We start from the raw sequence: 11,919 nt of genomic DNA on the forward strand, positions 1-11,919 counted from the left end.
GGGTGGGAGGGAGGGAGACACAAGAGGGAAGAGATATGGGAACATATGTATATGTATAACTGATTCACTTGGTTATAAAGCAGAAACTAACACACCGTTGTAAAGCAATTATACTCAAATAAAGATGTAAAAAAAAAACTACAATAGATATACAAAAACTAGAGAGAAAGGAACAAAAACATAACAGTAAAGGTAATAATCAAACTACAAAGGGATAGATTAAAAGAAAAAAATAACTACAAAAACACCCAGAAAACAAATAACAAAATGGCAATAAGTACATACATATCAATAACTGCATTAAATGTGAATGAACAAAATGCCCAACCGAAAGACATAGGGTGGGTGACCATATGTCTCTTGTAGGCAACATATGGATGGATGACCCATCCATATGTTGTCTACAAGAGATGTAATTCAGACCTAAATATGCAGACAGAGTGAAAGTGAGGGGATAGAAAATGATATTCCATGCAAATGGAGGTGAAAAAGAAGTGCAAAGTAGCATTGAAAAGAAAGCCTATAACAAAAAACAAAGGACGTTATGTAATGATAAAGGGATCAGTACAAGAAGTGGCTATAACATTCATTAACATGTATGTGCCTACTATAGGAGAACCTAAATACATAAAACAAATATTAACAGACGTAAAGGGAGAAATTGAAAATACAATAATAGTAGGAAACTTTAACACCTCACTGACATCAAAGGACAGAAAATCCAGACAGAAAATGAATAAGGCAACAATGGTCTTAAATGACAGAATAGACCAGTTGGACGTAATAGATATCTACAGGACATTGCATTCAAAAACAGCTGAAAACACATTCTTTTCAAGTTAACATGGAACATTTTCCATGACAGATTATATGCTAGTCCAAAAAAAACAAGTCTCAACAAATTTAAGGTCATAGAAATTATATCAAGCATTTTTTTCCAACCACAATGGAATAAAACTAGAAATAAATTACAGGAAGAAAAATGGAAAAAAGAAGTAAATATGTGGAGAACAAACAGCATGCTACTAACAAACCAATAGGTCAACAAAGAAATCATAGAGGAAATCAGAAAAGGTCTTGGGGCCAATGAAAATAAAAGTGCAACTTTCCAAAATCTATGTGACATAGCAAAAGTACTTCTAAGAGGGAAGTTTGTAGTGAGGCAGGCCTACCTCAAGAAACAAGAAAAATCTCAAGCAACCGAAACTACCAATTAAAAGAATGAGAAAAAGAAAAAAAAACAAAGATCATATTCAGCAGAAGGATATAATTAATAAATATGAGAGGGAAAATAAACAAAATAGAGACCCTACAAAAATAGAAAAGGTCAATGAAACCAAAGAGCTGTATCTTTAAAAACATAAACATTATTGATAAGCCTTTAACTGGGCTCATTAAGAAAATAAGAGAAAGGGCTGAAATAAACAAAATAAGAAATGAAATAAGAGAAATTATGGACAATATCACAGAAATACAAACAATCACAAGAGAAACCTATGAACAGTTAAATTCAGACAAATTGGACAACCTAGGAGAAATGGATGCATGTCTAGAAACAATCTTTCAATACTGAATAAGGAAGTAATAGATAATCTGAGCAGACCAATTACTGCTACTGAAATTGAATCAGCAATTTAAAAACTCCCAAAAAACAAAAGTCCACAACTAGATAGATTCACAAGTGAATTCTACCAAACATTAAGAAGAGTGCATTTCTATACTTCTCAAAATATTCCAAAAAATTGAAGAGGAGGGAACACTCCCAAATTCATTCTATGAGGCCACCCTTACTCTGATATCAAAATCAGACAAAGACACTAAAAAGCAAGAAATTTTCAGGCCAATATCCCTGATGAATATAGATGTAAACATCTTAAACAAAATATTAGCAAACTAAATTCAATAATATATAAAAAGGATCATACACCATGACCAAGTGGGATTTATTCCAGGGATGCAAGGATGGCTCAATATCTACAATTCAATAATTGTGATATATCACATTAACAAAACAAAGGATAAGAATCACATGTTCATCTCAGTAGATGCAGAAAGAGCATTTAACAAAATCAAACACCTGTTCATGATAAAACGCTCAACAAAGTTAGTATAGAGAGAATATATCTCAGCATAATAAAGGTCATTTATGCCAAACTGCAACTAACATCATACTCAATGGTGAAAACCTGAAAAGTATTCCTCTAAAATCAGAAACAAGACAAAGATGCCCACTCTCGCCACTTCCATTTAACATAGTATTGGAAGTCCTAGCTAGAGCAATCATACAAGAAAAAAAAATGAAAAGCATCAGAATTGGATGGAATATGTAAACTGTTATATTTACAGATAACATGATGCTATATATAGAAAACCCTAGAGTTTCCACTGAAACTCTATTAGAACTGATCCATGAATTCACTAAAGTGGCAGGATAGAAGATTAATATACAGAACTTTGTTGCTTTTCTGTGCAATAATAATGAACTATCATAAAGAGAAAGCACAGTCAACAATCCCATTTACCATCATATCAATAAGAATATTATACTTAGGAATAAACTTAACAAAAGAGGTGTAAGACCTATATTCTCAAATCTATAAGACACTGATGAAAGAAACAGATGATACAGAAAAATGGAAAGATATCTTGTGTTCATGGATTGGAAGAGTTAATATAGTTAAAATGTACGTACTTGCAAAACAATTTACATGTTAATTAAATCCCTGTCAAAATACCCATGACATTTTTCATAGAACTAGAACAAATAATCCTAAAATTTATATGGAACTACAAAAGATCATGAATAGCCAAGCAGTCTTGAGGAAAAAAACAAAGCTGGAGGCATCACAGTCCCTGACTTCATACTATACCATAAATCTGCAGTAATCAAAACACTATGTTACATGCAAAAAAAAAAAAAAAGACACACGGATCAATGGAACAGGATAGGCAGCCCAGAAAAAAACCCATGTGCATATGGTCAATTAATCTACAACAAAGGAGACAAAAATATACAATGGGCAGAGACAGTTTCTTCAATAAGTTGTGCTGGAAAAACTGAACAGCTACATGTAAAAGAATAAAATTAGAAAAATTTCTCTACTATATACAAAAACAAATTCAAAATGGATTAAAGGCCTAAATGTAAGGCCAGAAACCATAGTACTCCTAGAATAAAACATAGTTCACTTTTTGACATGTCTTAGCGATATTTTTTTTGGATCTGTCTCCTCAGGCAAGTGAAACAAAAGGAAAAATAATCAAATGCGACTTAATTAAACTTAAAAGGTTTTGCACAGCAAAGGAAATCATTGAGAAAACAAAAAGCCAACCTATGGAATAGGAGAAAATATTTGCAAATTATGTGAACAATAATTGCTTAATATCAAAGATATTTAAACAGCTCATACAACTCAATATCAAAAAATTAAAAATAACCCAGTTAAAAAAGGAGCAGAAGACCTGAATAGATATTTTCCAAAGAACACATACAGCTGGCTAACAGCCACATGAAAATATGCTCAACATCTTTCATTACCAGGGTAATGAAAATCAAAACCACAATGACATATCACCTCACATCGGTCAGAATGGCTATTTTCAAAAAGACCACAGATAAGAAATGTTGGAAACGATGTGGAGAAAAGGGAACCCTAGTTCAGTGGTGGTGGGTTGAAAATTCTTACAGCCACCATAGAAATGGTATGGATATTCCTCAAAAAATGAAAAATAGAACTACCATATGATACCACAATTTCATTCCTGCGTATATATCCAAAGAAAACAAAAACACTAATTTGACAAGATATATGTACCTCAATGTCCATAGTAGCATTATTTGCAATAGTCGAGTTATGAAAGCACCCTGTGTCCCTCAACAGATAAATGGATAAATAAGATGTGGTATATATATATATACAATGGAAATTTACTCAGCCATAAAAATGAATGAACTTTTGGTGCTTTCCTGGTGGCGCAGTGGTTGTGAGTCCACCTGCCAATGCAGGGGACACAGATTCGTGCCCCAGTCCAGCAAGATCCCACATGCCGCAGAGCGGCTAGGCCCATGAGCCATGGCCACTGAGCCTGCGTGTCCTGAGCCTGTGCTCCACAACAGGAGAGGCCACAACAGTGAGAGGCCCGCATACCGCAAAAAAAAAAAAAAAAAGAATGAACTTTTGTTATTTGCAACAATATGGATGGACCTGGGGGTTATTATGCTTGTTAAGTCATTCAGACAGAGAAAGTCAAATGCTGTATGTTTTCACTTATATGTGGAATCTAAAAAATAAAACAAAAGAATAAATATAACAAAACAGAAACAGACTCATACATACAGAAAACAAAGTAGTGATTACCAGTGGAGAGTGGGGTGGGGAGAATTGCAAGGAAAGGGAAGGTAATTAAGAGGTAAAAAACACTAAGTATAAAATAAGTAAGAAACAAGTATGTAATGTAAAGCACAGAAAATATAACCAATATTTTGTAACAACTTTAAATGGAGTATAATCTATAAAAATATTGAATTACTAAATTATATACCTGAAATTAATATAACACTGTAAATAACTATTCTCCAATAGAAAAATAAAATATAATAACATAAATTTCTCCAGAGAGTTTAAAAAATACATGCATAAAATTATTACATCAAATATTTAACATATGCATTCAATATTCATTACCTTCTTTATTTTGACTATAATTTCATAAGTAGGTGCACAAGTTTGCTCAGTTTTAAAACACATGGCAAAAAAGTTTTACTAAGTATGGTTATTTTTTTTTAATTGGAGTGTAGTTGTTTTACAAGGTTGTGTTAGTTTCTGCTGTACAGCAATGTAGAGTTCCCTGTGCTATACAGCAGGTTCACATTAGTTATCTACTTTATACATATTAGTGTATATACGTCAATTCCAATCTCCCAATTCATCCCACCTCCCTTTTCCCCCTTGGTGTCCATACTTTTGTTCTCTACAACTGTGTCTCTATTTCTGCCTTGAAAAGCAGTTCATCTGTACCATTATTCTAGATTCCACATATATGCGTTAATATACAGTATTGTTTTTTCTCTTTCTGACTTACTTCACTCTGTATGACAGTCTCTAGGTCCATCCACTTCTCTACAAATAACCGAATTTCATCCCCTTTTTCTGGCTGAGTAATATTCCATAGTAAACATGTACCACATCTTCTTTATCCATTCGTATGTTGATGGGCATTTAGGTTGCTTCCATGACCCATCTATTGTAAATAGGGCTGCAATGAACATAGGGATCCATGTGTCTTTTCAAATTATGGTTTTCTCAGGGTATATGCTCAGCAGTGAGGTTGCTGGGTCATATGGTAATTCTATTTTTAGTTTTTTAAGGAACTTCCATACTGTTCTCCATAGTGGCTGTATCAATTTACATTCTTACTAACAGTGCACGAGGGTTCCATTTTCTCCACACCCTCTTCAGCATTTATCTAGATTATTTTGATGATGATGGCCATTTTTTTTTTTTTTTTTTTTTTTTTTTTTTTTTTTTGTGGTACACGGGCCTCTCACTGTTGCGGCCTCTCCCGTTGCGGAGCACAGGCTCCGGACGCCCAGGCTCAGCGGCCATGGGTCACGGGCCCAGCCGCTCCGCGGCATGTGGGATCTTCCCGGACCGGGGCACGAACCTGCGTCCCCTGCATCGGCAGGCGGACTCTCAACCACTGCGCCACCAGGGAAGCCCGATGATGGCCATTTTGACTGGTGTGAGATGATACCTCACTGTAGTTTTGATTTGCATTTCTCTAATAATTAGAAATGTTGTGCATCTTTTCATGTGCCTCTTGGACATTTGTATGTCTTCTTTGGAGAAATATCTATTTAGGTCTTCTTCCCACTTTTGGATTGGGTTGTTACTTTTTTTGATGCTGAGCTGCATGTGCTATTTGTATATTTTGGAGATTAATTATTTGTCAGTTGCTTCATTTGCAAATATTTTCTCCCATTCTGAAGGTTGTCTTTTCATCTTGTTTATGGTTACCTTTGCTGTTCAAAAGCTTTTAAGTTTCATTATGTCCCATTTGTTTAATTAGTATTTTATTTCAATTTCTCTAGGAGGTGGGTCAAAAGAGATCTTCCTGTGATTTATGTCAAAGAGTGTTCTTCCTATGTTTTCCTCCAAGAGTTTTATAATGTCTGGTCTTACATTTAGGTCTTTAATCTATTTTAAGTTGATTTTGTGTACAGAATTAGGGACTGTTCTAATTTCATTCTTTTACATGTAGCTGTCCAGTTTTCCCAGCACCACTTACTGAAGAGGATGTCTTTTCTCCATTGTTTACTCTTGCTTCCTTTGTCATAGATTAGTTGACCATAGGTGTGTAGGTTTATCTCTGAGGTTTATATCCTATTCCATTCATCTATATTTCTGTTTTTGTGCCAGTACCATACTGACTTGTTTACTGTAGCTTTGTATTATACTCTGAAGTCACAGAGCCTGATTCCTCCAGCTCTGTTTTATATTCTCAATATTGCTTAGGCTATTCTGGGTCTTCAGTGTCTCCATACAAATTTTAAGATTTTTTGTTCTAGTTCTATGAAAAATGCCATTGGTAATTTGGTAGAGATGGCACTGAATATGTAGATTGCTTTGGGTAGTAAAGTAATTTTTGCAATATTGAGTCTTTCAATCCAAGAACATGGTTATATCTCTCCATCTGTTTGTGTCATGTTTCATTTCTTTCAACAGTGTTTTATAGTTTTCTGAGTACAGGACTTTTACCAACTTAGGTAGGTTTATTCCTAAGTATTTTATTCTTTTTGTTGCAATGGTGAATGGGATTGTTTCCTTAATTGCTCTCTCTGATCTTTCATTGTTAGTGTATAGAATGCAAGAGATTTCTGTGCATTAATTTTGTATCCTGCAACTTTACCAAATTCATTGTTTAGCTCTAGTTTTTTTCTGGTGGTATCTTTAGGATTTTCTATGTATAGTATCATGTCATCTGCAAAGAGTAAAAGTTTTACTTCTTCTTTTCCAAATTGGATTCATTTGATCTCTTTTTCTTCTCTGATTGCCACAGCTAGGACTTCCAAAACTGTATTAAATAATAGTGGCAAGAGTGGACATCCTTTTCTTGTTTCTGATCTTAAAGGAAGTGCTTTTACTTTTTCACCATTGAGAATGATGTTTGCTGTGGGTTTGTCATATATGGCCTTTATTGTGTTGAGGTATGTTCCCTCTACGCCCACATTCTAGAGCATTTTTATCATAAATGGGTGTTGAATTTTGTCAAAAGATTTTTGACATGTATTGACACGATCATATTGTTTGTATTCTTCAATTTGTGAATGTGTTGTATCACATTAATTGATTTGCATATATTGAAGAATCCTTGCATCACTGGGATAAATCGCACTTGATCATGGTATATGATCCTTTTAACATGTTGCTGGATTCTGTTTGCTAGTATTCTGTTTAGGATAGTTACTTTTATATTCATCATTGATATTTGTCTGTAAATCTTTTTTGTGATATCTTTATCTGCTTTTGGTATCAGGGTGATGGTGGCCTCATAGTATGAGTATGGGAGTGCTCCTTCCCCTGAAATTTTTTTGGAAGAGTTTGAGAAGGATAGGTCAGCTCTTCTCTAAATGTTTGATAGAATTCACCTCTGAAACCATCCGGTCCTGGACTTTTGTTTGTTGGAAGATTTTTTCAACACCGTTTCAATTTCAGTGCTTGTGATTGGTCTGTTCATATATTCTTTCTTCCTGGTTCAGTCTTGGAATGTTATACCTTTCTAAGAATTTATCAATTTCTTCCAGGTTGACCATTTTATTGGCATATAGTTGCTTCTGTAGTCTCTTAGGATTTTTGCATTTCTGCAGTGTCCATTTAACTTCACCTTTTTCATTTCTAATGTCATTAATTTGAGTCCTCTCTCTCTTTTTTATGATGAGTCTGGCTAAAATTTTTATCAATTTTGTTTATCTTTTCAAAGAACCATCTTTCAGTTTTATTTTATTTTATTTTATTTTATTTTATTTTATTTTATTTTTGCGGTACGCAGGCCTCTCACTGTTGTGGCCTCTCCCATTGCAGAGCACAGGCTCTGGACACGCAGGCTCAGTGGCCATGGCTCATGGGCCCAGCCACTCCATGGCACGAACCCATGTCCCCTGCATCAGCAGGCAGACTCTCAACCACTGCGCCACCAGGGAAGTCTTCTTTCAGTTTTATTGATCCTTGCTATTGTTTTCTTTGTTTCTATTTCATTTATTTCTGCTATGATCTTTATGATTTCTTTCTTCTACTAACTTTAGGATTGTCTGTTCTTCTTTCTCTAGTTGCATTAAGTGTAAGGTTAGGTTGTTATTTTGAGGTACCTCTCGTTTCATGAGGTAGGAGTTTATTGTTTTAAACTTCACTCTTAGAACTGCCTTTGCTGCATCCCATAGGTTCTGGGTCGTCATGTATTCATTGTCATTTGTCCCTAGGTATTTTTTGATTTCCTCTTTTATATCTTCAGTTATGCATTGGTTGTTTAATAACATATTGTTTAGCCTCCAGGTGTTTGTTTTTTACAGTTTTTTTTTGTAATTTATTTCTAATCCCATAGAGTTGTGGTAAGAATAGATGCTTGATACATTTCAATTTTCTTAAACTTAATGAGTCTTGATTTGTGAGCCAAAATGTGATCTGTCCTGGAGACCATTCTGTTTGCACTTGAGAAGAAAGTGTATGCTGCTGTTTTCAGATGGAATTTCCTATAGATATCAATTAAATCTATGTGGTCTATTGTGTCATTTAAAACTGTGTTTCCTTATTAATTTTTTGTCTGGATGGTCGGTCCATTGGTGTAAGTGAGGTGTTAAACTCCCCAGGAATTAATGAGTTTCTGTTAATTTCCTATTTTTATAACTCTTAGCATTTGCCTTATGTATTGTGGTGCTCCTATGTTGGATGCATATACATTTATATTTGTGATAGCTTCTTCTTGGATTGATCCCTTCATCATTATATTGTGTCCTTCCTTGTCTCTTGCAATTGTCTTAAAGTCTACTTCATCTGTTATGAGTATTGCTACTCCAGCTTTCTTCTGACTTCCATTTTCACGGAATATCTCTTTCCATCCCCTCACTTTCAGTCTGTATGTGTTCCTAGGTATGAAGTGGGTCTTTTGTAGACAGCATATATATGGGTCTTGTTTTTGTGTCCATTCAGCCAGTCTGTGTCATTTGGTTGGAGCATTTAATTCATTCACATTTAAGGTAATTATCAATATATGTGTTCCTATTACCATTTTCTTAATTGTTTTGGGTTTGTTTTTGTAGGTCTTTATCTTCTCTTGTGTTTAATATGTAGAGAAGTTCCTTTAGCATTTTTGGTAGAGCTTGTTTGTTGGTGCTGAATTCTATTATCCTTTGCTTGTCTGTAAAGCTTTTGATTTCTCTGTCTTATCTGAATGAAGTCCTTGTTGGGTACAGTAATCTTGGCTATAGATTTTCCCTTTAATCACTTTAAATATATCCTGCCACTCCCTTCTGTCCTGCAGAATTTCTGCTGAAAAATCAGCTGATAACCTTATGGGGATTCCCTTGTATGTTATTTGTTGATTTTCCCTTGCTGCTTTTAATATTTTTCCTTAGCATTTAATTTTTGATAGTTTGATTAATATGTGTCTTGGCATGTTTCTCCTTGAATTTATCCTGTATGGGACTCTCTGTGTTTCCTGAACTTAACTGACTATTTCCTTTCCCTTGTTAGGGAAGTTTCTGACTACAATCTCTTCATATATTTTCTCAGACATGTTCTCTTTATCTTCTTCTTCTGGGAACCCTATAATTTGAATGTTGGTGGGTGTAATGTTGTCCCAGAGGTCTCTGAGACGGTCCTCAATTCTTTTCATTTTTTTTTCTTTATTCTGCTTTGTGTTAGTTAGTTAGTTATTTCTACCATTCTATCTTCCAGCTCACTTATCCATTCTTCTGCTTCAGTTATTCTGCTATTGATTCCTTCTAGAGTATTTGTAATTTGAGTTATTGTGTTGTTCATCACTGTTTGTTTGTTCTTTAGTTCTTCTATGTCCTTGTTAAACATGGCTTGTATTTCCTCCATTCTTTTTCCAAGATTTTGGATCATCGTTACTATCATTACTCTGAATTATTTTTCAGGTAGACTGCATATTTCCTCTTCATTTACTTCATCTTGTGGGTTTTTACTTTGCTCCTTCATCTGCAGCATATTTCTCTGTCTTCTCATTTTGTTTAACTTACTGTGTTTGGGGTCCCATTTCCGCAGGCTGCAGGGTCATATTTCCTCTTACTACTGGTGTCTGCCTCCAGTGGCTGAGGTTGGTCTTGTGACTTGTTTATGCTTCCTGATGGGGGGGATTGGTGCCTATTTTGCAGTGGGTGGACCTGTATCTTCTCCCTCTGATGGGCAGGGCATCCAATGGTGTGTTTTGAGGTTTCTGTGAGCTTAGTATCACTTGAGGCAACCTGTCTGCTAAAGGGTGGAGTTGTTTTCCTGTCTTGCTATTTGTTTGCCATGAGGTGTTCAACACTGGAGCTTGCTGGCCATTTGGTGGATCCAGGACTTAGTATTGAGATGGAGACCTCAGGGAGTGGTCTCACTGATTAACGTTCCCTGAGGCTTGGACTTATCTGGAGGTCAAACGTCCTGGAATTGGCTCTCCCACCTCAGAGGTTCAGATCCAACCCCTGGCCAGAGCACCAAGACCCTGAAAGCCACATGGCACAGAAGAAAATTGGGGGAAAAAAAGGAAATGAACAGACAAACAAAACCCCAAGATGAATGGTAAAAGCAAAAGCAAAGACACAAAAAGTAACACACACACAGAAAGAGAGAAAACAAAAAAGAGAGCAACCAAACAAATAAACAAACGCCACAATGAAAACAAACACTAAAAACTAAACTAACAACAACAAAAAAATTCCAAAATTCAAAGGCAGAAAGCAAACTAAAAAAAGGCAAAGAAAGCATAAAACAAACACACAATAATGATCAAACAAAAGCTAAAAACAAAAGAAAGAGGAAAACACAACACACCAGAAAAGTAAAGTAAAAATAGACAATATAGTTTAAAAAGATAAAAAAGTAAAACAATGGGAAAAAAAACTAAAACAAGGATAAAACACAATATAACAAAAATGTAGACCTAAATAGACATTTTGCCAAAGAATATATACAGATTGCCAGCAAACACATGAAAGGATGCTCAACATCACTAATCATTAGAGAAATGCAAATCAAAACCACAATGAGGTATCATCTCATCCTGGTCAGAATGACCATCATCAAAAATCTACAAACAATAAATGATGGAGAGGATGTGGAGAAAGGGAACCCTCTGGCACTGTTGGTGGGAATGTAAATTAATACAGCCACTATGGAGAACAGTATGGAGGTTCCTTAAAACCTAAAAATAGAGCTACCATATGACATAGGAATCCCACTACTGGGCATATACCTTGAGAAAACCATAATTCAATAAGAGACATGTACTATAATGTTCAATGCAGCACTCTTTACAATAGCCAGGACATGGAAACAACCTAAGTGTCCATCAACAGAGGAATGGGTAAAGAAAATATGGCACATATATACAATGGAATATTACTCAGCTGTAAAAAGAAATGAAATTGAGCTATTTGTAATGAAGTGGATGTACCTAGAGTCTGTCATACAGAGTAAAGTAAGTCAGAAAGAGAAAAACAAAAACATATGCTAACACATATATATGGAAACTAAAATATATGGTTCTGATGAACCCGGGGCAGGACAGGAATAAAGATGCAGATGTAGAGAATGGACTTGAGGACACAGGAAAGGGGAAGTGTAAGCTGGGACAAGAGAGAGTAGCATTGACATATATACACTGCCAAATATAAAATAGATAGCTAGTGGGAAGCAGCTG

This window comes from Delphinus delphis, chromosome X, assembly GCF_949987515.2.
Source record: "Delphinus delphis chromosome X, mDelDel1.2, whole genome shotgun sequence".
Classification (NCBI taxonomy): domain Eukaryota; kingdom Metazoa; phylum Chordata; class Mammalia; order Artiodactyla; family Delphinidae; genus Delphinus; species Delphinus delphis.